The following is a 26,650-nucleotide window of genomic DNA, read 5'->3' as shown; positions in this document are numbered from 1 at the left end:
CTTTATGCTCATAGGTGCCCCATACATGCAGATTGTTTACATCTTCATTGCTCAGTTGAGCACTGTACAACCAGAGATCGCACAATCCTGTAAGGACAATGTCATCTCCCTTTGATGATGTGTAAGTTTAGTAAATATTGTTAAGTTCATAGGATTCTGACAGTATGACACTGAAAAGAAGGTTAGACAAGCAGAAATCATGGACTTCATCAGAACCTGGGCTGTTTGGATTTTCACAAGACTGTGCTGTAGACTGGTATATGGCTGAGCCCTCCACCACCTCCCAGGCATTCCTTGGGGGTGACTCATCCAGTTTTAAGTATCACTGACTATATGCTTCACTGATTCTTTTCACTTCTGTATAGAAAGCCTATGGATCTTTGGGCAAAAGTAAGAAATGAGTTTCAAAGGAGGCCTTAACAAGTGAATGGCATAGAGTCTGCACCATGGTGGAAGAAAGGGATGGGGAAGTAATTAAAGTGTTTAGAGATTCATTGAATTTAGCCAGCTAAATAAAGGACCTATGGGTTGGGCTGCATCATGGTTGACATTATGCAGGAACACCACTATTTTCTTTCATTCTTCTCTGGAAATTAACTTGAATTATATTCTTCCTGTTCCTTCACAAAAGGCAGTGCTTGTGAGAAATTACATGTCATTGAGATGTGGTACATTGTCATTGAGATGTGTGATTTGATTTAAAGGAAAGGAACTCACAGAGAGCTTTCCACCTGGATTAAGACCTAGTCATTCTGACGGGGGAGTCTTAGAGGTTGTATAATTGGAAATGAGACATATTCCTCTTCTTGTTGGTCTGTTAATCAGAAAGGCAGAGCACACTGAGCTTGGACAGTGCTCTTTGCACTGTGCATATCTAATCATATTCTTCAGTGTTTCTACTTGACTTGTGGATAGAATTCAAAGTCCTTAGTATGACCTAACAGACCCTTCACTATAGCTTCTGGAGGCATCCAGCCTCATTCCTCACTACTCCCCCAATGCAGTCCCCAGGTTTTATCACTCAGAATACTCATAGATCCTGCAAGGTCCTTATAGGCACATGCTGGAAGGTGCCTTCTCTCCCGTCTCTTTCCTTCAACACAGGCTTTACCATCTTTGTGAAGACAACATTTCTCACGTTATACAGTTCTTCCTGTTCCCACAACCCCTACAGCATTTACAGCACTGGTCACATTTATGCAGTTCTACTGCTTCCTTCAATCCACCAGCTTGGGGAAGACAGGAACTGTGTCATATTTAGATTTCCATCCCTTAGTGTATAGCAGTGCCTGAACAGAGACAGGAGGTACATTCATTTTTAAAATTTAAATTTTTCATGATTCTCCATTTTGCCCATAAAGGAAATTTTGTAGTTGGCCTCTAAGATGACTTTCAATAAACTACCTCCTGTATTTCTGCTTCTGGATAATCCCCTCTACTTGGACAGAATTTATTGACTCACTTCTAGTGAAGCAGGCACGATGGGATGTCACTTCTAAGGTTAAGTTACAAAAAGACCTTAACCCTCCTCCCTTTCACCTTGGTCACTCTCTTTTGAATTCTCTCCTCACCCTCTCTGAGGAAAGGCAGATATAGAGAGGTCCCCACATGGTAAGGAACTGAAAGAGGATCTGATCAACAGCCAGAGAGGAAATGAGGCCCTTATTTCAGCATCCTCAGAGGATCTGAAATTCAGCCAATAATGATGTGACAGCTTGAAAGCAGGTTGCCCCCAGTTGAGACTTCAGATGAGACTGCAATACCAGCCAACACAGTGACAGCAACCTCATGACATACCCTGAGCCAGAGGCTGTCAAGCTAAACCTGCCTACATTCCTGACCCACGGAAATTGTGAAGCAATGTTTGTTGTCTTAAGTTTCTAAATTTTGAGATAATCTGTTAACATAGCAAGAGATTAGTTAACATAACTAATACAAGGAGTAAAGAATTACACTAAATTATAAACTCTAAATTATATGGTGTTGTGCCATGAGTTGGTTTGGTCTTGTTTATTAGTTTAATCTAGGCTTTACTCTGTCTGTACTTGATAAAAAAATATTTTCTCATGCTTCCATAACAAACTACCATAAACTGAGTGCCTTAAACAATGAAAATTTATTTCTCACACTTTCGGAGGCTGAGAAGTCCAAGATCATGCTGCTGGTCAATTAATTCCTGGTATGAGCTCTCTTCCTGACTTGTAGATGCCTGCATTTTCATTGTCTCCTCCCATGATGAGAGAGAGAGAGAGAGAGAGAGAGAGAGAGAGAGAGAGAGAGAGAGAGAGAGAGAGCGCGAGCGCTAGCTCTCTAATGTCTCCTCTTCTTATAAGGACACTAATCCTATTGAATCAGGGCCCCACCTTTACAACCTCATTTAACCTTAATTACCTCCTTGTAGGCCCTATTCCCAAATACAGTCAAATTGGGGTTAATAATTCAATATATGAATTTTGAGGTGACACAATTCAGTCCATAGCCTTCTGCTTCTCAAAGCATTTTATTTCTTTTTAAATATTAGTTAATTTCTGCTTAATTCCAAAACTGTAGAAAAAATTGTTAAAGCATCTGAGGATAGGACAGTGAAAAAAGCAGGGATATGTTCCAGTTCCAGTTAATGGTGGATAAGTATATATTGAATTCACCTTCCTACTGGCAACTACTATCAAGTCTAGATTAAAAAACTGAAGTTATTTGAAAGCAAGGAGAGGTACTGAAAATGGACAGAAACTGGAGATGGTTTGAACCTTGAAATAAAGTAAGAGGTCCATGTTTATATACTCTTTACCCCAAGTAAATTCCTTAGTCAGCATAGAATATAAGACAGCTAGAATTTTAAAAGAATGCTGAAGTCTCATTGGTCTGATAGTTGAAGGATTTGTGAAAGGAGAAGTTAACCTGGAAGTGTGTGTGTGTGTGTGTGTGTGTGTGTGTGTGTGTATCACGGGGGAGGTCGAGGGGGTCACAAAGTACATGTATCCAGACTATATAAATAATTACCCAATAAAAAGCAATGTGAGAAGACTTGAAAGACCCTCAAAATATAACATTATACATTTCACTGTGTAATTTTCACCAAATTTTTGAAAAGAGAAGAAAAAAGCAATGCATGCTTTATTACTCATCACATGGAGCTTACATTTTAGATGAATGTAATTTTATTTCTTAGTGGCTAATTCAGTTTCGGAGTGAAATTTAACTATGAGAATGGACAGAACCTAGAAGGGTGGGTATAGAAAATAATGGAGTAAGGTGTAGGTGAACAGACACAGTAAACCTCAAAAGAACAACTGAAATACTTAACAAGGAGGTTACCATGATGTGATGCTTCCTGGCTCTAGTGAGTGAGATGCTTTACTGGGCCCTGGTCACAACCATCCAGCTTCGTGTAGATTTTATTTCAATGCTTGGGTTGAGTCTTGCAGACAAGGAAAGTGGATTCTATGCCTTTCCCAAATGGATCTCTTCAGTGGCACACCCACCCTGGGAGTAGTAGAAAGGTTAACCTCAGCAGGGAGGAGGAGTTTGTCACGAACATGGTTTAGATTTACCAGTGCATGATAACAACAAAAGCAGGCTGATTTTCAGTCAATTTTATTGTTGTTTTAAAATTCTCTACCAAACCAATGCACTTCTTATTGCCTGCACTAGAACGGATGGCTCCACATTGTGCCACCCCCTGCTTTGGTAAAGCATTGGATGTCTCCATTTGCCAGACTGGGGCAACTTAAAGATGGGACTTCTCCTTACTTCCCCACCATGATCTGTCAAATCCCTAACATTTCCAGGTTCTTTTGCTCCACCGTGGCTCCATTCAAATAATAATAAAAAAAAATGCTAAACTAAGACTCGATGTCTAAGAGTTATAACTGTACCTTTGTCATATAATCACAAGTGCTAAATGAGCTAAGTATATGGAAATTTACTTATGAAATTGCAACACAATTTTGTGATTTTTGTGAAGTCTAGGGATTTAGCTTCTCATAATCACATCTATCCCTGAGTTGCTGCTTCTCTTTACGTTCTTATTTCAATCTCTTTACTCCAAAGTTAATCTCTTCTATTTTCTTTCTAACCCAATTGCAGAACACATATTTTCCTAGATTTTACCAAATCTACTCATCCAATGTAATTATTTTAACAGAAGACTGTTAAAAGTTCGTGTCAGGAAATAAGTTTATAGTCTAATAATGTACATAATTAAAACCGAATGTTAGACCTCCTTATTCTTAAGTTCTTCAGGGGTCACCATGGATCTGTTCAGCAGCCTTTATTCATCAAGCTCCAGCTCAAAACAGGTGTCCTGGTTCTTTCTTTATTTCTCAAACTCTCTTCCTAGTAAGCCTATTTTTATCTCCAAGAATTTATTTATGTGCTTTTCTAAACAGAAAGACATCTACTCTGGATCTTAAACTTAAGTGGCCCAGAAAAATAGGCAGAAACTAGACATTCCCTTCTCTTTTTTCTGTCTCCCATGACACTCTGAAATAAGAAGGATGAAGATATTTACCCCATTGGAATGGTTTGCATCATTCTTCAGAAGCAAAGAGCTGTAACAGCTAGCTTTCTATTTAAATATAAACGCTTCCCCCCCAAAAAAAAATATATATATACATATACATATATATATATATATATATATATATATATATACACACACACACACACACACACATACACATTTGTAGAACGTAAAAGGCATTTAACTTTTTCCTTTCTTTCTTTAATAACTATTGGTCAAATTACTTCATCTCCCTTGCACTTGCTACACATCTTGACAACATTAAACATTTTTTGAACCCACATTATGTACCAGAAAACAAAACAAAACAAAACAAAAACACAATAAAATGATATATAAGATAGCCTCTTCCCTCAAGCCGTTTATTTCTCACTATAATATACACTGACTGGCTTTTTGATATACAGATAGATACTACTCTGTGTGTGTGTGTGTGTGTGTGTGTGTGTGTGTATGTGCGCTTATGTGTGAGTGTATTTATGTGTGCCTCTGTGCATTTTCTGGAATATTCTCCTACACTAATTCTATTTCTGCATTCTCAAACCCACTCCATCTTCAAGAGTCAAGTCTCTTGTTATCTCATTCATGAAAAAGTCTTTGATTTTCCATTTTGAAGATTTGTTTCTGAATTTCCATAGCACTTTGCTTTTCTTTTACATACTTCCACATTCAGACATTTATTTCCAATTTATAAATGTCTTGTACCACCTTGTAGACTATTGGGAAATAGATGGAATTCTCCCCATTTGATTATTTTTGTGTCCCTCACAGTGTCTACTATAATGCTTGCTCCTTATAGATACTCAAGAAATATTTGTAGAAATGATACTTTCAATCAACATTGATATTGTATCACATGTTTCCCCACCTGGGATCTAAGAATCTTCTTTGACTCTGTACATATTATTTACCACATAATTTGAACCCAATTTCACGTTTCTTTTTTCATAGTATATTTACAATTCTACTCTTTCCCTCTTTTATCTATAAAATCTTTAGTACCTCTCTGTCTTATCATGGTAACCTTAAAAATATTTTCTAGAAATTCATACTAGATTCCGTGGCCAAAATGATTTTCTCCTTTATCTCTTAAAATCATCAGTCACCTCCTTGAAATAATTCATTGCTTCCTCCTCAGCCTTGCATTAAGAAAAAGAAATCCCTTATCTTAGCTTCCTAGTAATCAATTTCAGCTATACAATTAGATACTGTTATTTATTATTATTAATATATACATAAATCACACAGTAAGATATTCGTTTTGCTAACTACTTTTTAAAATTGTTTTTATCTCTTTTATGTTTTATTTTCCAAGCAAAGGGGAAAAAAATAGGGAAGGATAAAATCTGGAGCTTTAAGATTATAATAGAGACATGGAATACTGTAACTATTACTTTAAAAAAATTTTAAAAAAAAGACTAACAGTATGGGTTATTATAGTTTTTCTATGTTTAGTTAAAGTTATATAGTTACAGAGTTATCATTATCATATTTTAGGATTTGTATATATAAATATGTACATGTTATAGTTCAGTAATATGTATTAATGCATGGCATTTCTGAAGAAGTTTTATCTGAGTTGATAAAAATGGCATCATGTAAATCTGATAAAACACAAGGTGATATACACCTTTTCAGAAAATATTTTATGAGAATAACCCCAGATTTCCTGGGTGCCTTGTAGCTATTGAAATACTCTGCCCTTAACTCAAGAGCAGCACTGGAGGTGGGAGGTGGTGACAAAAACTAGAAGATAACTTGAAACAACTATAGGAGTGGTTTATATCCATCGGTTCGTGTAGTTCTATATTAAATCAGAAAAATAAATAAATAAATAAATAAATAAATAAATAAATAAATAAATAAATAAAAGTACTGGACTGCCTCACAGTAAGAACCCCCCAGAAACTTTTTAGATTGTTGATTTTTTTTCCAGGGAAACAGAATCTTCTATATATTTCTGATACTGGAAATATAGCAATTATATATCCTAGCTTACACAGGACATACATCTATTTTAAAAAGCTTGTCCCATAGCTAAATCATATGTTAAAATATATGTCACAAAATGTAATTCTGAGAAAAAAAAATGGGACCCTAGGAATTTCAGGGCCATTCTTTTATTGTGGTGTTCTAAATTAGTTCTATGTTTACCCTTAGCGGTAACTTTCTCTTCTATGGTAACTGAACATAATACATTTGTACTAAAATGTAGGATTCCCTGACTGATAGAATAAAATAATACTTCACCTCCAGCCACTGGAAAGACCAGAGTTGGGTACTAAAACCTACAGGTCAATCCACTGGCTGCTCAGTGATCAGATTCTGTCTCTCTAACATGAATCGAGAGACACAGACACCCTAGTACAACAGGTGAGTACTTGAACTGAAAGTTCATTCAGGGCCAGATTTGATTCCTTCATTTTGGACCATGTGTACAAAGATGAGAAGCAGAAAAGCCTGGTATTTTCGCTTGGTTTGAAGACCAGAACACATACCAAAAAGACCTCCAGGTCCTCAAAGGCCATCTCCCCTGAGCCTGGTTGAGGTTTCCTTCTTTATTCTTCAGTATAGTCTTTTATTTAAGCTACCTAAAAAGGATCCTTATTTTAAAGCACCTGGACTGAAACATTAGTGTTTGAGTTGCACGTTGATAATAACTGGGGAAAACACATCGTACAATTGAGGGAGATTTCTGTATCATCTCAATTGAAATATACTTTAAAGGCGACACTCTATAGAAGACATATATATATATATATTTTTTTTTTCCTTGACAAAATTACTTCTCTTCCTTATTTACAACACATACTTTTAGCAGAACTTTTGTTAAACATTGTTCCCTTTAAAAAATTGGAAAGTTCATTCAAATTACTCTTTAAACCAATCAAAGAATCCAAGGAAACAGCCTAATTATATCCTCTTATCCTCACTTTCAGCAAACTAACTGTATGGTTACGGGCAAGTCATTTTTACATGGCCATAGATAGAAAGAGGGCCCAGTTCTCTCATCTAAAAACAGAGGTTAAATTAGATGCCATGAAAGATTTGTTCACACATGAAAAAATTGCAGTTCTAAATTCATAGGAAGTGGTGTCCAAGAAAAATTATAAATAGCTACATGTAGTTTTTTTCAAGTTTTCAATTAACTTGCTCAGCTGTGAGCATTGTGATAAGATTGCAGTGTAATTGTGATTAATGTTGTAATCGTTATGATAATTTTTATCATAACAAATCAGGAGGAGACATCCCACAGCCACAAAGGCAACAGTACAGTGCATATTACTGCTAATATTAACAATGTCTTTCATTTACATAGGAGCTTTACAGCTTAAGAAAATATTTTATATACATTATCTCATTTGATCTCATGCCTACTCTCTGAAATATGCCTTGATAAAATATGCGCACAGAAATTTGAAGGTAGAATCATAGAAGCTCACAGAAAGAGGATTTGCAACTTCGGTGGGGGATTGAAATTAGTATGATTTAGAAAGCAGATAAAACAGTGATTCTCAACATTTTAAGTGGGTTTGTAGGTCAAAGATTGCTTCAAAATCTGAAGAGAGCCATGAAACCTTACCCCCAAAATATACATGCCTACAATTATTGATGCTTAAATGTCCATTTATGGAAACCCTAGTTAGCCATGGCTCCCTCATTATTTATCCTGATTCTGAGACTAGAATGCTTGACATTTTGGGAACTCGTCAAAGGGAAAAGAAATATAATATTTTCTCTGATGTCTATAAAGGTAGGTAAAAGGAGGAAAGATGTTTAATACTTATTGAATATGCCTACATAAAAAATACTATATATTCTTATCCCATTTAATTTTTTTTTAAAGATTTTTATTGGGGAATTGGGGAGATAGGAATAGCGGTGGGGAATTGGGGGAAGGGGAACAGACAAGTTGCTGCCGTTTTGTTCTTCAGTCTAGTTGTGGAGGACGTTGCTTCACTGGCCCAACTAGGCACCATCATTGCGCTCTTCCCTGGAGAGGCAGATCAGTCGCCGGCTTCTGGACGGCCGTTCACTGCGGCTGCTGGCTGCTCACGTTGGCTGCTGGCTACATATACGGTAGCCCATGGCAACCCACTGCCACAGGTGCTGCAGCCTACGCCGTTGCCGGTGACTCATGGCAGCCCAGCTCCAGGTTGAGCTGTTGTTCAGCATCTTAGCTGTGGAAGGCAGTGTCACAGGTCCTCATATGTGGGATCCGAACCGGGGCCCTCTGGCATCCCAAGCCAGTTCTTAACCATCGCGCCACTCAGCCAGCCCTCCCATTTAATTTTAACAATAGCTTTATAAAGTAGAAATTATCTTTCATTTATAGTTAAAGTTGAGAGAAGTCTAGTAATTTGTTATAAAATTAGGAAGCAATAGGGGAAATTTAAACTTAAGTGTCTCTAGTCTGGAGAAAGAATGTATTCTTTTTACCACAGCATCTTAACATGTTAACGACACACTGTTCAGGAAAAGGAAATGACCAGTTTTGTTCTGACTGCCTTGGTAATCATTGGGCTTAAGAATTTAGATGGCCACCTTTGCATAACTATATCCTTAACGTTTTTTAACAAGGAGATAATGTAGTGTGTGAAGAAGTGATGATGTTGTGTTGCATGTGGGAAATTATTTATGTTGTGAAGATACATTTGAGGTAAATAGAACAGACTAGAGGTATAGCAAGACTCAGGTAAGTACATTTCAGGCCAATCAGGAAAGATGCTTTATTTGTGACATCAGAGGCAAGGAAGAGATGTAAGCATTCCCACCAGAGGGAAATGTGAGATTGCCATAGAAAATAGGGTGAGTCATAGCTGTCTTCAGGTATGTGAGCACTGCTTTGGGCCTGGAGTTCTCCCTACCACATTTGGAAAGGTCACCTCCTGGCTATCCTTGGAGATACACCCTTACAATGGCAACACCTTAACAAAACTGTGGTCCTTGAGCACATCCTTACCGTGCCTTTATTAGGCCAATCCTGTAATTCCTACCTCTACCCATTTTAGTGGCCTCCAAAATATTGTCCTTAATACTTTTAAGAGGTCGTTGGAGTAGCCTATTAGTGAAAACAAAGCACTTTACTTCTCCAGACCCTTGCTTCCCTTCAGCCCATCTGATTGCCAAAAGATGGAATCAGTACCCTATAGCAACTTCCAACAGAAGGTTCCACCAAAGCAATTCACATGAAAGCGTCTCTGTGGAATTCACTGCTAACACTGCTGTACAATAAAGAGAGGGTCATTTCTCCAGAGAGTAAGCTCCTAAAAATTTCAATTCTTTTTATTTTTGTGTTTAGATAATATATTTCCCTTAAAATCTCCATGGCAATGCCACAAGAGTCATAAACTTGGCCAAGAGTCGGTATCATCTGGGAAATTTATGTATATGTTAATTCTAGAACTCTACTCCTAGGGCTTCCAATTTGGTAAATACGAGGAGGGATCCGGAAATCTGTTTATCCATCCATCCATCTATCCAAATATTCAAAAAAATAATTCAGAGTTTAGAATATGTTATAATACATTTCAGATAATAATTAGGGCAGCTCAAAATGAAAACTGCATGCATATTTGGTAAGATGTTAATACACAGTCATGTGTTATTCATCAAGTTGGGTACAAGTTCCATGTGTTTAAAGTTACTGCTTCTTTCACTGCTATTTAACAGACCCACCTTTATGCTTGAGACTTCTTTCCCCAGCCTTAGACTGAACTTTTCCTCTTGGTATCACAGCTTTCAGGGAGAGCAAGGCACTCTTCTGTTTGAAACTCTGATTTATCCCCTGGGCTGCATGTTCAAATTGCCCTCCTCAAAGTCACTTGAACTGTGTGATTCAATCAGATCTTCTCTGCTTTCATCTCTGTCTCTATGATCATATCTTGGGCTTAACTCTACTCTTAATTACCTTTTTAAAAATAATAATCTTAACTTTATTCACATGCTTTTATTGCTCCTATTTACCTAGTAGATGCTACTGTAATAGATTCTAGTTCTAGCACTACTGCTCCAGGATCATGCTTTCCTCTGGCATTATTAGATTTACTCCCTTACATTTTTATTTTATCACATGAACCCGGTTAAACAGGGACACCCAGTTTGGTTTGTGAGAAGAAATCATTTCTACAACTCTATAAAGTACAAAGAAATCACTCCGCTTCTTAATTTAAAAATGACTGTATAGCAAACATCACTCCCGGGCTTTGAAAATGCCAAATGAAAACTAAAGAATGAGGATTCTAGAGCTTGCCATTTTACATTCTTTTTGAAGATGCAGGAGATAAGGCCAAAGAGACAAAGGAAGTCTAAGAAGTCAAAGAATAAATTAGGAAAGTAAAAAATTTAAGGTCATTTATAAGATAGAAGTTAAAAATAAAAAGAACAAATAATAACAGAATGCTAAAGATCCAGGCAGTGACTCCATATCTCAATTAATTTAGTTTAGTTATCTCAGCATATTTTTATAAGATTTTACCCATTTTGGATTTATATGAGTTACCACATGGAGCTTCCTCATTTCCTTTGTGAAACCCAAATCTGCTATTTCCTAATGCACTAGTACATTTTCTTTAAATTGCCTTGCAATTCCCAGTGATTTCAACTTCAATTTAATGCTAGCAATAATTGACTCCGGGTTAATTCTGAGCTTCATTCACAGGAAAGAGATCGATATAATGTGCTGTATTTTCCGAGAGTCACCTTGACTGTGCTCGGAGGGAGCCAGACCTTCCATCTTCAAGACAAAAATCATGGGGCCTGTTGAACACAGTGAAGCAATAGTCACAAAATAGAAGCTAGAAGAAGAAAGTTTAATTTTGTAGAGTTGGAGGCTAAGTCCACAGGAGCAGTGTTTCTGACCAGAAAAGAAAATCTGCAGTAGGATTTCATATGTTCTTGTTTATTAAATAATCTTGATTCATGCACAAGAGAGTACATTTTTACAGAGATTCAGGGCAGTATGTAGACTGTTTTCTCAGATTTTGTGTGAAAAATAAATAACCTTTTAGATTAAAACCTCAAAATGAACAGCATTTTATAACATTCTAAATAATTGTATATTGTTCAATGTGTTGCCAAATACATTCCATTGCTTTATTGTTATGGCAATCATTTGAGGTAGACAGATTTGATTCATTGTGTTTTAAAGTGGAGAAGGCAATATTTAAAATAATGAAAGGACTTGCCACAAATTGTTTAGTAGGGCATTGGTGGATATGGGATTAGATATTAGACCTCATAATTGGAAGTCCTTAAATTGTGTCATTATCTGCTCTGTTATTCCTAATTAGTTCATAGAAATATTTAAGATGTATTCCTAAATAAGAGTGTCCAAGCACAAATAGGCATGCAAATAGTATATACAGACTGTATGCGCATACAACATGATCTATGATATCACATATATCATAAATATCATATTTCATATGAGAATTTATTAAATTAGAGAGACAGTAGAGTTGTGGTTAAGAACACAAGATGTAGTTACAAATGTAACGCAAATGCTGTGTCTGCTGCCTCCCAGGATCACATTAAAATTACAACTAAATTATGGAACAATCAACCTCAAGAATCATCTGAAGACTAGCTGAACAGAAACCCTATAACTACAGTTATAAAGAGGCTACATCAAGACTGGTAGAAGAAGACATGAAATGGGCTGACCCCAAACCTACAGTATTGCTGGAGTAGTAATACTTAATCGGACAAAATAGACTTTAAAATGAAAACTATAATAAGAGACAAAGGAGGACATTACTTAATAATGAAGGGATCAATCCAACAAGAGGACATAACCTTAGTAAACATCTATGCACCCAACATAGGAGCACCTAAATATATAAAACAAATATTGACCAACACAAAGGCAGAGATTGATAGTAACACAATTATAACATTTTAACACCCCATTGATACCAATGAACAAATCTTCCAGACAGAAAATCAACATGGAATATGTTCGTCAATGATACATCTAATAAGGGATTAATGTCCAAGTTTTATAAAAAACTCAAATAACTCAACCTCAAAAAAACTACCAATTCAATTAACAAGTAAGCAGAGGACTTGAAGAGACATTTCTCCAAAGAGGACATACAGATGACCAATAGACATATGAAAGGAGGCTCAACATCACTAATCATTAGAGAAATGCAAGTGAAACCACAATGAGATATCACCTCACACCTGTCAGAATGGCCATCATCAATAAATCAGGAAAAACAATGAGCATTGGCAAGGATGTGGGGAAAAGGAAACACTTATGCACTGTTGGTACCATTGTAAAGTGGTGCAGTCACTATAGACAACAGTATGGAGGTGCCTCAAAAAATTTAAAAATAGAACTACCTTATGACCCAGCAATTCCAGTTATGGGTATTTATCCAAAGAAATCCAAAACACTAATTAAAAAAGATACAAGGTCGGACAATTAAGTTCGCTAACTCATCCTAGAAAAAGTGCTACATACCTCACTGCTGAATATCATTACAGTCACATTTGAAGTATTCCCCTTGGGAAGCTATGCACTGATGCTAGCACCTCGTTCCAAAGCTACTTTGGAAACCTTTCAGGAATGGCCATCAGAGCTGTTGTCCTATTACCCTTGATGTCCTAAATGTCATCAAAATGTCTTCCTTTCAATATTTCCTTTATCTTTGGGTAAAGAAAGAAGTCATTGGGGGCCAAATCAGGTGAGTAGGGAGGGTGTTCCAATACAGTTATTTGTTTACAGACTAAAAACTCCCTCATAGACAGTGCCATGTGAGCTGGTGCATTGTTGTGATGCAAGAGCCATGAATTTTTGGAGAAAAGATCAAGTCACCTAACCTTTTCTTGCAGCCTTTTCAGCACTTCCAAATAGTAAACTTGGTTAACTGTTTGACCAGTTGCTACAAATTCATAATGAATAATCCCTCTGGTATCAAAAAAAAAGTTAGCAACATCGTTGCAACAAGTTTGCAAACTTACTTTTCAGACCTCCTATGTGCACCCCTATGTCCACTGCTGCACTATTCCCAGTGGCCAGGATATGGAAGCAACCAAAAATGCCCAACAATAGACAATTCGATAAAGAAATTGTGGTACATATATACAATGGAATATTACCCTGCCATAAAAGAAATGAAATCTTATGATTTGCAATAACATGGATGGACCTAGAAGGTATTATGCTAAGTGAAATAAGTCAGACTGAGAAAGACAAATACCATGTGATCTCACTTATATATGGAATCAAAAGAACAAGATAAATGAACAAACAAAACAGAGACAGTCTCAGAGAACAAATTGATGGTTATAAGGGAGGAGGATTGGAGGGCTGGGTGAGAAGCATAAAGGGATTAAGAAGTATAAATTAGTAGTTACAAAATAGTCATGGCGATGTAAATTATACTATGGGAAATATAAGCAATAATATTATAAAAAATATGTATAGTGTCAGATGGGTACTAGACTTATTGGGAGGATCAGTTTGTAAATTATATAAATGCCTAACCAATATACTGTACATCCGAAACTAATATAATATTGAATGCAACTATAAAAAATAGTCATGGGAATATAAAGTACAGCATAGGAAATATAGTCATTAATATTGTAGTAACTATATACAGTGTCAGGTAGGTAATAGACATTGGGATTATCATTTTGTGAGGTATGTAAATGTCTAATCACTATGTTCTTTTGTACACCTGAAACTAATTTTTTTAAAAAAAGAACACAAATGGTAGCCCAAACCTATAGTCCTGTGCTGTGTTTCCATTTCTTTATCTGTAAAATATAGATGATAGTAATAGTATTTACCTAAGAGTTAACATGTGGATTAAAAGAGTTAATATACATAAAACACATAGGACAGCATGTACAATGGCATTTTGCTTATAAATGCCAATTGCTTATAAATGACACTGGTATGAGAGACAATATGTTAATTGGTATTTAAGTTTAAACACTTATACATGAAATATCTCAACATATATCCACAAAAGTACAGAAAACATGAATATCTATATGTCAAAAACTCAGATTTATCAAATGTTAACATTTTGCTAAATTTTTTCCAGGTCATTCTTTGTAAAAAAAAAAAAAAAGTAAAAATACAGATACAGAGATACAGCTATGACCCAGTCCCTATTCCTCTCCCTTCTTTCCTAGAGGTAACCATTATTTTGATGGTGTGTATGAGTTTCAAGTATATATCTTTTAAACATATATATATATATATATATATATATATATATATATATACCATCACTTATATATTTTAATTTACATCTACATTATAATGCATAAAATACTCTTTTATCACTCAGCCTCATTGTTTTAGATATACATATATTTTATATATACATATTTTGTATGTATATGTATCTCTGGTTGATTCATTTTAATTACTATGTAGCACTCTACTTTATCAATTAAAACTATATCCTTATTTATTCCTCTATTAAGGGATGATTAAGTATGTTTTTTCATTTTTCATCTATTATAAAAATATGAAAATTATCCTTCTGCACATTTCGGAGAATGTTTCCTGAGTAGATATCTAGATAGCTACTAGGTTCTGACATTTTGCTTTTCAAAGTTTTGGTAGTAACTCACTCTCCTACCGCAAGGCTATTTTTCCATACCTTACTATACTATCAAAATCTTAACTTTTGCCAATGGAAAGTGTATGAGGTGGTATACAATTACTTTTAATTTGCATTCCTCTGATACTAGAGAAAGCAAACATGTTTTAAAAATTCCCTTATTTTCATTTTGTATCTTTTTGTTGTTATATTTGGGGTGTGAGTAAAGACATAAAAGAGCAATCCAATTACAAAATAAGTGGTCCCTACCTAGTTATAGCCTGGAGACTCACAATAATTTAATTGACCTCAGCAACAGCATTTATAAATAATAACAAAACAAATCCGTAATTGTTTACATTGACTCTGCTCTGTTTGTATTATAGTATTTATCCTCACAATTCTCATGTACTTATTCTGCACTTCTTAAAATAATTGGCAACCACAGAGAAAAACAAAATCATAAAATAAAAATAATGCTAAATAATATGATGTATTTCTCTCAAAATTGAGATGAATGAGTAAATTACACATGCTTAGCTGTATAAAATGATTCTTTGAATATGTAAGTGAGTTATGACTCTCTGAAAAATTAAATTAATGAGAAACAACTGAAAAACAAAGAAAGGTCAACATGGCCAAAGTCTATCAGCTATTTCTGAGACAAGAAGATTAACATGACTATGAAATAGCTTCTTATTTTTAATTAAGGTACTATCAATCATATAAAATTTTACTGTGGGGCATCTTTCTAGAACAAATCTTCCACTGTATCTCACAGAAAACTGAAAATAGAAAATCTTCATTCCTCCATTGACTGTAATTACATTTGGTATTAATTGCCATAGCCATTGTGGATACCTGGGGTGGAATGCTTTAAACAAGCACAATTACTATCACTACTCTGCATTTTATGACATTTTATATTTTCCCCTGATTTATATGCTTTCAGGTTACCCATTAACATGCTTTGTTACATTCCATATAGAATAAAATGGGATCGATGCACATCTTAAACTCATTATGCTGATATTAAAAATGCAAATTGCCTGCAACCTACAGAGTAGTTAAATATCATCTTGCAGTTTCCTGTTACTTATGAACAATTCAGAAATAACATCTGCAATTTTAAATATGTTTTCTTTGTCTATTCAACCTTGCGGTGCTCCCAAATATATGCCACAGCTAGGAAAAAGGCTTGTAAACTCAAAGAGACTATGATTCCTTCATTTGCCAGATTATTGAGTTAAAAATAAAATGCATCGTCATTAGTTTTCAAGTTAAAATACTCGGAAATCCTGAATTGCTTTATGGTACATCTGGCATTTCCATCTGCCTGTTGAAGTGATCAACACAAACACCTTCCCATCCACAGACAGGGGCCACACTTTCCAGGAAGTCACTTTCCATCTTGAATGCTCCTCAAGACAATGCAGCCAGGACTGCATGTCCCTGGGCACCCCAAAGTGACTCGTTGTGAAGCCTCTCCCACAAGCAGGATGACAGAATGGTACTAACCAGGAAATGAGTCCCCAGTTTGGACCCAGTGAGGAACAGCACTTTCAAGACAATTTAGGCTTCAAAAGCGTAACTACAGAACTAACTGCTGCTTGTATATATTATGGGAGAAGTCTGAGCAATTAGTATGAAGGACATATTCTATACTTAATATTCAGAAAGAAAGTTGGACTCCTTTGCCTCTCTTGGGCCTCACCCTTCCCAAAGACTAGACCCATGGTTCAATTATGATGTCTTTTCTCGTCTGCAAGATTAAGACTTCATTTAGTTTCTCAATGAATGAGAATTTACAGCTGCTTTTTTTTTTTTTTAATCTCTGCTCCCTTATTTTCATCATGTATCTGTTTGTACATTTTTGTTCCTGTATCTCATCTCCTGTTTGTGTCCTTTGTAGAGCAGCAAGTCACTAATCTGATAATCTCATCCCAATCCCTGTTCCAATGGAAGATGGAAGGGACTAAAGGAGTAAAGATACTCACTGATGACAAACATTTTAAAGGTTTCTTTGTGTATTTCTTTCCAGTTGTCCAAAAAGGTGACTTTAATTGAAAATTTTAAGCCAGAAGGAAGAAAAAGACAGTGGAGGAATGGTTTGGAAATGCAAGAGAAGGTTATTACTTTTGAATAGATTGGGCCTCAAACATAGTATATGAGATAGCTCTTTAATTTTATTAACTGCAGTATATGTAAGGATGGTCTCAAGTACAATGATAATTGAAACTGCCTTATCTATTTATTTCATCATAATAAAATTTTTTACTTAAGTTCACATAGTGAAATATTAATAAAAATATTGTATTAGTTTGCCAGAATTACCATAGCAAAATACCATGGACCGGATGTCTTAAATAATAGAAATTTATTTTCTCACAGTTCTGAAGGCTGAAAGTCTTAGATCAAGGTGTCGGCAGGTTTGGTTTCTCCTGAGGCCTCGTTTCTTGGCCTGTGTGTGTGTAATCCCTGATGTTTCTTTGTGTGTCCAAATTGCCTCTCATAAAAACCAGTCAGATTGGATTAGGGCTCACTGTAACTTAATTATCTCTTTAAAGGCCCTGTCTCCAAATACAGTCACATTCTGAGATAATGAGGGTTAGGCCTTCAACATACAAATAGGGGTATGTGAAATTCAGCCCATAAGAGAGCTGAAAATTATCATGCTCCCTATTAAATGCTTAACCATCAAAATGCTTTAAGAGGCATGTTTGACAAAATGGAGTGTATACATAGAATCATGAGAGAGTTTTGAATCCTGGTCATTCTTTCCTACAGTTTGTCCAGTTGGTAATGAGAAATGCTTGGTGTAAGAACCCTCACCACCCCGTCTCACAAACCTGACTGGAATTAGTAACTTATTAGAGCGTTCCAAGCCCAGAGTTGGTTGCTGGGTTCTTTCACCACAACTTTCTAGGCTATTGCTAATAATCAGTAGGAGTTGGTGCATAAAAAGAAACTTATCTGCCCTACTGACCTAATTCATACTGTAAACTATAAGCATAAAATTAAAAAACAATAATACAGATGTATTTTAGTTAATACATTGGTGTCATTTTCTTTATACCTAGACACTATTCAATTAACCTATAACTGCAATTGTTCAGTGTTTTTCAAAGATGGCATCATTGGCATTTTGTGGGGGACAGTTTTTCATTGTACTGGATTGTCCTCTGCATTGTCTGCTATTAAATGTCTGCAATATCCCCAGCCATTGTGACAAACAAAATGTCCCTTCACATTTCCAAATCTCTCCTGAGGTAGGTTCTGATGCCAGTTTTGAAACTCAGACAGCTACTGAAGCAGGCATATCTCTTTAGTGGAATAACATCATTTAAAATCCTTTAATATTTTTCAAACATAATGCTTGTCAATTGCTGTGTTTGGTTCACAGAGTCTTGTAGGTGTGCCTAATAAGTTTTACCTTGTTTGGCAATATTTACCACAATTTGAAGGAGTTTACCCTTTGACCTTGCATTTCCATTTCCAGGAATTTATATGCAGGCAAGTATATAGAGATGAATATACATGGATGTTTATTAAAACAGTCTCTATATATCAATAAATGCCAAGCCACCAAATGTTAGCAGGAGGAGACTGTTAATTAAATTATAGGATATATACCATATGTAGCCATCATCATGATGAATGAAATATAAATTTATTAATGGAAATATGACAATAATTAATGCATAATATAATAAAACAGTATTATAGTATAATCTCATTTTTCAAAGTGTATTTGTGTGCATGTAAATATATATAAAAATTATAAGTTTATATATCAAGTTTTATAACTGATTGTTTTAAGGTACTGAAATAAATTAATATATGTTAAGTGTGTGTGTGTGTGTGTGTGTGTGTGTGTATATGACACCTGGCATACAACTTTTTTATATAGCTCTAATTTTTTTACAATGAATATATATTACTTTCATAATCAGAAAATTATTTTCAAAATTTACCTTGTCACATTTAATCCATAATTTTACCCTATGAATTTATGGATCTTATGTTAACCATCTGATATATTGTACATTATTTCTAAACCTGAAAAATTAAGCCTCTGATTTTTTACCCAAATTTTGGATAAAAAGACTTAACTACATAGGACTAAGGACAGAGCCTTAATCTAAGCCACTAGGAGCATCCATTTATTAGTTAATACTCTTTTGGTAAAAGTTAATCAACCATATGTCCACAAGTGTGTCAATAGAGATTAAGTGTTGAATGCCCTGTGGAATCCCTGAAATAGTTTATCAATTGCATTGGCCTTATCCATTTAGAGCAGTAGTTAGAAAATGTCAGAGAAGAAAAAGAGGAGAAGAGGAAGAAGAAAAAGAAGAAAAAGAAGTAGAAGAAGAAAGAGGAGGAGGAGTTGGAAGAGGAGGAGGAGAAAGACACTGAATAATTTGATGTGATTTGTTCTTTGTGAAACCATGCTAATCCCTACAATGAACTGTTCTAGAATCTTTCCTGAACCCCTAATATGCCTCTCAACTACACTATGCTCCTTTTTGCCTTCAGATTGTGGCCATTTTTTCATTCTGGAAAATTCTCTCATCTCAGTTCTCCTCCCTTAACATGTCTTGCCTCACCCATTGCTTCCCTATACCTTCACCTCTTAATCTCTTAGAGGGTCTTTTGATAAGATTAAAATTTTTCTCCTACTTCAGGCTCTTTCTAATTCCAATTTATATATATATTTTTGTATTAATTGCCTATTTAGCCTTGTGTGTAATCTACACTGGGTTATAAACTCTTTAAAATTATGGATGCTTTCCTGTTTACTTCTGTATCCCCAACATCTAATACCATATCTGGCACATCACAGTTCCATAAATGATTACTAAATGACTGAATCAAAGAATTAATTAATGTATTACCTATGGCAGACATCAAAGTCACTAGCAGTCTGGAGTTTATGAAACTTTTTTGCTTCCCTTTTTTGTATACTGCAATTACATCTGCCTGTTTGCAACCTTCTGGAAACTTTTTGTGCCTCTAAAGAACCCTTTCAATTCCAAGCCAACCTACAGTCTTAAATTTATTTGAAGAACCCAAAGACTCTTCTATTGTTTTCTGGACTATAGTTTCCTTTCACCAAAATTTTTTCATATGCTTTTTATCCTGTAAAAAGTCAATTTGGAATTCATATTTAATCAATAAAATCATGAAAGTCATTGCTGTAATTTAAACTCTTACAAAATGAATTCTTGATTTAAAAAATTTTAAAGCAAAATAATTTTTTCAGAATTGATAAACACAAAGCCTTTTAGTATTAGCATTTTGGAAAACAAAATAAATTTGGTGAAGAAACCTATCAACTAATCCCAGATACATGCTGACCAGAAATAGTTAAATGATAATAGTAATAATCAGAATCATAAAAGTAACCAGGTCTGGCTTCTCTTCTCACATTCAAATGCTCTCAACTGTAAAATTCATTATAGACTGTGAAATTACAATTGTTTCCTAGCAGAAGTGATCATTAATAGTGCTTATGACCATTTCCTAATTTAAATAAAATTTTAAAGATCTGCCTCTGATATATGGAGCCATACAAAAAAATGGAATTTTCTGATGAGCATTTTGCTGGTTCACAAACACTAGATGTTCTCAAATAATTTATTTAACATGTAACACTGTCTAATAAGTATCAATTGTTTTATTGCCCAGAGGTTATAAAGGGGCTTGTTTAACATTTGCTGTTTTTGCCCTCACAATTCCAAAGACTTTCAAAAGAGGTAATCAGCAGAGAGAGATGTTAGAAAGGAGCATACAATGAAGAGGTAAATATTAGGTCATGCTAATGACTTTCTGAAAAAACAAAACAGTAAAAGCAAAAGGAAAAAAAAAGATGACAAAAAATTTTAGAAATGATCTTTCAGCACAGACAAAAACAATTCACTTCCAAAGGCATGTTGTTTACCACTCTGCCTAGTTGGGAAGGTCAAATCCCTAAATTCTGGTTCATGAATCATGGTACACACATCTTTGTAATTAAATACACTGTCCAGTTAGTTCTGAAACACAAACGTGTAAAATTCCCTCAGAATAGACCTTAAGAGTGAATAATTTGGGGCTGGCCGAGTGGCGCGATGGTTAAGAACTGGCTTGGGACGCCAGAGGGCCCCGGTTCGGATCCCACATATGAGGACCAGCGACACTGTCCTCCACAGCTAAGATGCTGAACAACAGCTCAACTTGGAGCTGGGCTGCCCTGAGTCGCCGGTGACAGCATAGGCTGCAGCCCCTGTGAAAATGGGTTGCCATGGGCTACCATGTGTAGCCAGCAACCAGCGTGAGTGGCCAGCAGCCACAGTGAGTGGCCGTCCGGAAGCCGGCGACTGATCTGCCTTACCCGGGAAGAGCGCAATGATGGTGCTAACTTGGGCCAGTGAAGCAACGTCTTCCACAACTAGACTGAAGAACAAAACGACTGCAACTTGTCTGTTCCCCTTCCCCCGATTCCCCCAGCACTGTTCCCGTCCCTCCAATTCCCCAATAAAAATCTTAAAAAAAAAAAGTGAATAATTTCTTCTGCTGAACAAAGAATCCCTCAGGGACTGCTGTGTACTGTCGCACTATAATTCTTACTTTTACTTCCACCCCAGACAAGTTGGAAGGAGCCACAACCAATAAAAATATTTTTAAAGCAACCAAACAAATATGAGTTTAATAGGATGAACATGGTATAATTTGTTTAGCACTTCAAAGAATTTTGCATGAAAGAATAACAGTTGAGGTTATGGGTGACTATAATTTTCTATTTTAAACTTTCTCTATTCTCCCAACTTTTTACAATTTCCATGACTACGTTTGCAATTGTAAAGAAAAATGTTTTGCTGTGGATGTTGAGGGTGAATGGCAGAGCTAGGCTGACTGCAAGAGTAAACAGGTTACTGAAAAGGTTTGGACTAAATTACATTAAAGGTTATTTAAAAATTGAGTTACAAGAAGATCAGGGAGAGGGCAATTTCACTTGTTCAGAAAAGAAGTGGCTTTTAAGTGGTAGGGATAATTGATTGCTTCTATACATGACCAAAAGTAGAGTCAGTTTTTCAAATAATTCTGGGATCATTTTTATCTAACACCTTATAAATGATTTGAAGCAGGAATGAAGAGTGAAATCTCACAGTTTGAGAGGACATAACTTGTACAGAGAGTAAAGTGACAAGTGACTGAAGATAAGCAGTAGTAAGTTTCTCAGAATCTGTGCAAGTGGATAAAAGTACAATGGACAGAGCCCTTTGATGAGAGACTATGTGATTCATTCATCTCTGTATCTCTAGCCTGAATCACAGGGCATGGACCCCAATATTTTTGTGTAGAAAGGAGAAGACATGTGTAAGGTAGACAACTAAAAGTTAAGTCAAGGACAGCAAATCGGAGATGGACGTATAAACTATAAAAGAGCTGCTATTTACAACCCTGCAAAGGGATTGGGAATTGATGGAAGAAGTTGGCTCAATATGTCCCTGGCAACAAAGTCTATTCAGTTCAATTCAGCAAACATTAGGGAACATAGAAAGAGACCCAAGCACAGACAGACCTGAAGTAAAAGCAGGCAAAGGGGTCTGAATTAAATCATTCTACTCCCAATTTAGGTATATACTTCAACTCATCACAACTCTAATTTTAGTTAGCTATCGACTCTTCGTGTATAGTCTAATAAATCCCTATACTTTTACTAAAGCTACTTTACCTCAAACAGTGACCTAAATATGTGTTGCTACAGAAATTTGAGAACAACAGGTAAAGTTGAAAGACTGTTTCCAAGAACGAAGCCCTGGAGGATTTGGGTGGTGTCAGCAGGAATGACAGCAGGAGCAGAGATTCTGCTTCTGTCAGGAGGCATTTGGCTTCTCTTTATTAAGTCTCTATTATGTGCCCAGCACCTAGGATATGAAAGTAAACATAAGAAAGGAGCACCAAACATATAACTAATTAAAAATGCACCGCAACTTTATGTACAAACTCATGGAATCCAACCCAAATTAGTCACCTATGATGGAATGGAAAGGATAAAGACAAAGGAGAGGTTCCAATTAGGGGAGGAGCATATCCAATGATGCCTCTAATACATATTATAGAATATTTTAACAATCTCCTTTGGAAACTGCCTTTTGAGATGGTGGGCGTTGCATTATTATTAATTACGGCAGTCTTTCTTCACTTGAAGAGATATATTTATTATTTAAGCATGATGGAAAATTTCAAACATATACAAAAGAGGAGAGAATAGCATAATGAATCACTGTGTACCTATTAGTCAGCTGCAATAATTATAAACCCATAGCCAATCTTGTCTCATATGTACTTGACCGATTTCTTCAGATTCTGATTATTTTGAATCCAATCCCAGGTACCATATCATTTCATTTATAATTTTTGCATTTTTGAATCACTAAAATACAAGGACTCTTTATAAAAATATAACTACAATACCATTTTAATAGCTTAAAGGTTATAATAACTCCTTACTATCATTAACTACAGTGTTCAAATGCCTACACTGTCTCAATTGTTTTAAAAAGCTTGTTTATTTCAATCGGAATTCCAATAGATCTATGCTTTGGAGACAGTTGATACGTTTCTTAAGATTTTAAAAATTTCTTTAATTTATAAATTCTACAACTTTTTTTTTTCCTTGCCAATTAATTATGTTTTGAAAAGTTCGGGGTTTTTTTGTCCTGGGGCTTTTTCAGGCTGGATTTGGGGATTGCATTCCCATTGCAACATTAACACATTTCTCTGGCTGTCCCCTTCATTTCCTGTAAATTGATAATTAGTTCTGGAGACTTCAGCAGATTCAGGTTCAACTTTTACAAAAAATAGTATTTGAGGATTTGTTTATTTTCAAGAAATACCCAAATGTCTTTCAGAATCCAATGTGATGAGTAAGATGGGATATTCACTTGGATAATATAATTTTAGGAGTTTATCTAAGAAAAAATGTAACTCAAAGATAAAAAGATTCATTTACTTGTTTTACTCAAAATGGCTCTACAGGCAACTCCAAGAACAGTTGCAAAGACTTTTTTTTTTTAAGAAATAGCAACATCATTGAAATAAATGTGAAACGGTCCCAAAGTGATGTTAACTTTTTGTGAGGTATGCAGTTTCCTGTACGCTTGAAACATTAGTGCTTATTGCTGTTGCTTTAATATGTTTTATGACCCTGACTTTCAAGAACTCAAAGCTTAGCTGGTAACACACAATAGATATAATAAGACAATTAGAGAGTACAAACTATTGCATGAGATGTTACTATAAAATATGTTTGGAAGAGAGAATTCTGACAAAAAAGAATATTCTAGAGTATTATAAAATATTATATAATTATTATATTATAAAATATAAATATTCTATATAATTTATATTATAAAATACTATTATATTATTATAAAATATTGTAAAATACTATATTATATTAGAATATTATAAATAGAATATATTCTATAGGATATAGAATATTATAAAATACTATATAAAATATAATATAAAATACTGTAAGATATTAAAGCTTGATGTGTGTGTTATCTGTGGTTGAGTCAGCTCCAACTCCCAGAAATTCTCTGAATGAATGATATCCACAATGTCCTGTCCTCAGCAGCCTTGCTCAGCTCCTGTAGACTCATGCCTGTGGCTTTTATGGAGTCAATCCATCTCATATTTGGTCTTCCTCTTTTCTTGCTGCCTTCTATTTTATTTTATTCTGTTTTAAGTATTTTAAAATAATTTAATTCAATCAATTAAATTATTAAAGCACATTGGATTGAATTTAAATGAATATAAAGTATTTTAAATATTTTAAAATATTATATTTTATCAAAAAGCTGGATAATTAAGCCAAATTGAAAAAGGTATAGACAATAGTAAGGAAGAGCTGTTTAAGGATAGAATGAGAAACAGAATAACAGAAAAAACAAAGAGCCATTAAATCAAATCATATGATTCTATTTTCCAAAATTCAATGAATATACAAATGTTTAGAAAAGTTAGACATGTGCTTGAGTTTAGGTTTCTTTAGGACGGACTTCAGACAGGTACACTTTTTGTTTTATTGCATGTAGCAAAATTGTAAATTTGGTAAAATTTGGTAAAAATGGTAAATATTGTATTGGCGATAAATAAATTGTGATGCTAATAACTTATGAAAATAGGTTAGGAAGTAATGTTAGGAAACATCATTATATGTTAACAGAATAATAGAATAATTTTCATTAATAAAATCAGGGTGTGTGAAAATGTGTTTATAGGAAGTTATCAGTGGACTAAGCTGATCAAAAAAAATTTTTTTAATTCAATAGCACTTCTTATCTAAGAACATTTCTCTATTAAGATTTTTATTTAGGGAATCTCATACAGATTCTGAGAATAACAAAATATGCCTTTATGAGACACACTGATCGATGGAATCCAAAAAGGACCATATGGTAAAATATTGTATGATTATAGTAAGGCTAAGTGTGGTGAGATGTGATGCAGCAGTAAGTACAATCTAACTTAAAAACTGCCTAATGAAAGTTTTGTGTAGATAAAATACAAAGTATGTTTGTGCTACCCCATTCTCCTCTCTCATCAGAGACCCTATTAAAAAAAAACCTGGATTTTGTCCACAGGACATCACCTTAAATGGTATTCTGGAGCAATGAGTTCTGAGTGTCAACCTACAGTAATCATGACATAAAAAGCATATGTGTGGGGCTGGCCGAGTGGCTCAGTAGGTTAAGAGCTCGCTTGGGAGCACAAGCTCTGGGCAGCAGGGCCACAAGTTCGGGTCCCACATGGGCCAGTGACGCTGCACCCTCTACAGCTAAGATGGTGAACAACAGCTCGACTTGGAGTTGGGCTGCCATGAGTCTTGCCGGCGCTGGTGTAGGCTGCAGTGGGGCTGCAGTGGGCTGCTGTGAGCTACCATGAGCTGCTGGCAGCTGGCGAGATCTGCCATGAGCCACCACCGTGAGCGGCCATCCAGTGGCTGGTGACCGATCTGCCTCAGCTGGGAAAAGCTCAATGATAATACCAACATGGGCCAGTGAAGCAACGTCCTCCACAACTAGACTGAAGAACAAAAGGACAGCAACTTTTCTGTTCCCCTTTCTCAATTCCCCAACGCTGTTCCTCTCCCCCAATTCCCCAATTTTTTTTAAAGTATATGTGTGTGCATGTTTGTATATTTATTTGAAACAAACCTGTGACTAAAAAATTTTGTGCCACTGTGAATTCACCTACATTTTTCTCTGACATTTCACGTGGCAAAAGGATAGCAAGTGTTTAATTTATCCTCCTGACATTTGCAGAAACATATTTCTAGTGATCGAGGTGATATACTCTAACTAATGCATCTTACTTGACCTATCAACAGCATTTGATACAGCTAATTTCAATAATTTATTGAAACCTTCTGTCCTGGCTTCCAGGACACCACGCACCACATTGTCACTTCCCTTCCACCTCCTAGGATGCTCCTTTGCATTCTCTTTTCCAGACTTCTCAGCCCTCTGACCACAAAATGTCAAAATGCCTCAGGAGTCAGTCC

This window comes from Hipposideros armiger, unplaced genomic scaffold (genome assembly GCF_001890085.2).
Source record: "Hipposideros armiger isolate ML-2016 unplaced genomic scaffold, ASM189008v1 scaffold_837, whole genome shotgun sequence".
In the NCBI taxonomy this organism is placed as follows: Eukaryota; Metazoa; Chordata; class Mammalia; order Chiroptera; family Hipposideridae; genus Hipposideros; species Hipposideros armiger.
Note: the sequence above shows the minus strand (reverse complement) of the source record.